General features: G+C 37.7%; 1 long non-coding RNA gene across 2 annotated transcripts in view; it reads left to right on the top strand.

Annotated features, from left to right (window-relative positions):
- The window catches only part of LOC123161870 (uncharacterized), a 4,438-nt gene extending 1,560 nt beyond the window's left edge, over window positions 1-2,878 (top strand). The window contains exons 5-10 of one of the 2 annotated variants that reach the window (XR_006480927.1): window positions 47-72; window positions 197-308; window positions 440-531; window positions 1,578-1,762; window positions 1,842-1,939; window positions 2,531-2,878. This is a non-coding gene — a long non-coding RNA (uncharacterized lncRNA). The remainder of the gene's footprint in view (window positions 1-46; window positions 73-196; window positions 309-439; window positions 532-1,577; window positions 1,763-1,841; window positions 1,940-2,530) is intronic. The other variant, XR_006480926.1, reaches the window with a different exon arrangement.
- The last annotated feature ends 314 nt before the right edge of the window (window positions 2,879-3,192 follow it).

Below are 3,192 nucleotides of genomic sequence, written 5' to 3'. Positions count from 1 at the left end.
GATTGAACGGGTCATATACTAAAGCAAACAATGTAATGTTTTGTAGGAGTTCGAATTATTCTGTACCTCAAGGTGAACCAATCTATCCCCGGAGAGCATATTTTTTCTTAATTCTACAATAGAGGATGTCGTGTTTTCCATTTTTTGCTTTAATGTGGGCTGGTTAGGCTGTTTTGGTTTTAATGCCTGGCCATAGAGAGAGGAACAACGGACATTGAGGATTGCGGTGGCTGATTTTTTAATTTGTGTTTGCCTCAAGGATTCTCATTTATCTTAACTTCCATTTACTCAAGACAATTACAACATTGGTAGAGAAACTTCTATTTTGTTCTGTTCTTTGTTATATGATACAGCCCAACAGAACTGAAGCAACTAATTTATTCATGAAAATGGTTGGTTTAAAGCTCGAAATCTCATACCAAGATGGCTTTTTTCACAGCTTCATGACGAAGTAAAATAAAAGCTTATGACAGAAGAAACTTGCTTCGATAGGCGTCCTTGTCGACCTCGCAATTTCCAACCCATCCTTAGGTATTGCAGCTCCTTCCAATCCGGTTCACTCCTTTTTGACAATTTCCTTACATGAGCCTTGGAGATATGCACTGAATCGGCTAATGTTTGCTCTGGGAATTTCCTTTTGTAGAGAGGATGTCTTGCCGAATGTAGTTTTTAGTTCTTGATCTTTTTTATACAAGATATCTAAATACTGTAATGACTCTTGCTGGGAAGAAGGTTGTCATATAAGGGGAAAACTTTAGAATTTACACGACGTAATTTAAATCATGTGCAACTTGTTTGCTTCCTTGTTGTTTTATTGCATTCGAGATCTTTACTATTTTCACTATCGAAAATGTAGAGCAGATCTTTAGTATTTTGAATTATCAGTAAAATTTGTTAGTTGTGAGATGCATATGATTCTGCCTTCATTCACAACCATTCATGTGGATTATTCGGTTTGGTTGGTCGTTTTTGGTACTTTCATGCCATCTGATTATGTGGTAGAGTGCTTCCGAACTGTGTGTGGGGCCGGGTGTTGTCGGCTAGACCTTGGCGCCCTCGCCGGCGACTTGCTATCTAACCCATCCATAGGTTTTCCCTCTCTTTGATTTTCCTGTCCAAGTCCATGATTTGGTTTATCTTGGTTGGCATGCTTTTTTATGTTACCTTGGTGGTCGATGCAATGAGAGGGCAAATGCAAGGCAAGACGACATTATATAGGTTGTCATGTGAGTTAGAATATCCATGTGCTACTTATTGTGGTGTGGCATCAAGCATGTTGATTGATTCTGAAGCATGAGTAAACTGTAGTAAGCTGTGTGTACAGATTCCTGATTATTCTGTATGATCCTCTATTTTTTTCCTTTATGATCCTCTTTATTGTGGTGCGACACCAAGCTTGGGTTATTTACTTGCTTCCACTGTGATTTCTAGGGAGGGCACTTTATTGATTTCTCAAACCTTGGATCTAGACATGTAAATAGTTAAATGATTATTTTGCTTTTCGATTAAATATGATACTAACTAAACCTGTCTATCTTATACAAGCTGCAATCTGTTCTGAAAATTCTGTTTATAAGGTACCATCAGCTATGACCCTAATGGACCCCGAATAAAAAGGAGAAAACATTTGACACTTATCATGGCCAACCATGAAACCGTGTTTCAGAAACTGCATCATAGCACATATTTCAACAATCGTTTCCTGGTTTGTAATATGTACTAGCCTTCTGAAAAAGACTGAGGCTGCACTTGTTCCTGTCAGGTACTTGTAGCAAATATTTACTTACTTTTGTTCTTTCAATCATATAATAAAAGTTTCATGTCTCTTTTTAAAATTTCAGGTTGTCATGTTACAAAAAGGCCTATCTACAAATAGGTGGACAAGATAAAACATTAAAAATAGACTAGAGCACTTTCCATCTCCATTGATAAGAATTAGGTGAAAAGAAATTAAACTTACTCTTTTCCTTCCTTGCGTGAACGTCTTGTGCTGCTATGTAGAAGAGGTATAATCTTTTTATATGGTGAATCATGAAGAAACTTATAGCATAGTGCTATCATCTATGGTATTGGTGAATAGTAGTCATAGTGGTTTAGGATAGTTTTTCATGTGTTGGCTAATTGGTTATTGGTTGTAATTGTCAGTTTCTCTTCACATATGAACCATGCATACTTGCTGGTGGGTGATCCAAAAATGATCTCAACCAATAAAACTTTTAGCGAGTATGTAAGAATTGGAGTTCTGGATATGGATAGCAGACTACTTTTGATGGTACTCAGTTTCTTGAATCCTGTACATTTCGCAAAAATAATATATTGCTTTCGATGTTTTGGATTTTACCATGTGAGTGCCTCTGGAGAGATTGTTTAATTGCTTTCTTATGCTTCCACCTATTTTCTTCCAGAACGATGATGTGCTTTCTGCTAGAATTGTACACTATGGTATTGACAAGCATGAATTATTTGCTTTCCTCACATACAGTCGTAAGACTTGTCATCTTGATCATAGTTTTCTCTTTTTATTTGTTAGTGGCATGATTGAAGGGCGAGACTACCAGCTGGTGAAGGAGAGGATATGTATTCGGCGTGTCCTGAAGAGGTAGTCCACGAACCGGCAATGGAGGAAATAAGGTAGAGATGGCAATAGCAGCAAGTACGTCAAGCGCTAGGGATGTGGATATGGTGTGGCATAAAGAGGTAGTCCACAAACCTCTGCTAGGTGCTCCTCTCTCACTTCTTGCATCCTCTGGGGATATTCCTTCATTATTTGGTTACCTGTCAATGCTCGGTCCTATTTCCCACCTTGTGCTTTGACTTCTTGCATTTTTTCCGTCTAAGTTATTAGGCTACTGCTGCCTGGTTTGCCCATGATGAACCACTAATTATGATGCACTGCTGGCTGGTCTTCCTTTTTTATGCTTTTTTAGTGACAACATTCAGACTTAATGTTTATTACTTCATTTCAGAGTTTCAAATTAAGACATCGCTTTCAATTTATATGGTCTTCTAAAGTTTCACCTTCCCTTTGTCATATTGGTTTGATCAAATCAATGGGAAGCCGGCATTACTTTGATGTACTGGCTTACAGTCTTATTAAGTACTTCCACTTCAAACTAATACAAGAGCTTTTAGATCACCGCTTACTTTTTACATCACTAAAATAGTGATCTAAAAGGTCTTACATCTTAGCGC

Source organism: Triticum aestivum, chromosome 7B (genome assembly GCF_018294505.1).
Source record: "Triticum aestivum cultivar Chinese Spring chromosome 7B, IWGSC CS RefSeq v2.1, whole genome shotgun sequence".
NCBI classification, from domain to species: Eukaryota; Viridiplantae; Streptophyta; class Magnoliopsida; order Poales; family Poaceae; genus Triticum; species Triticum aestivum.
The sequence above is the reverse complement of the archived record's forward strand: the minus strand, read 5'-3'. Positions and strand labels throughout refer to the sequence as shown.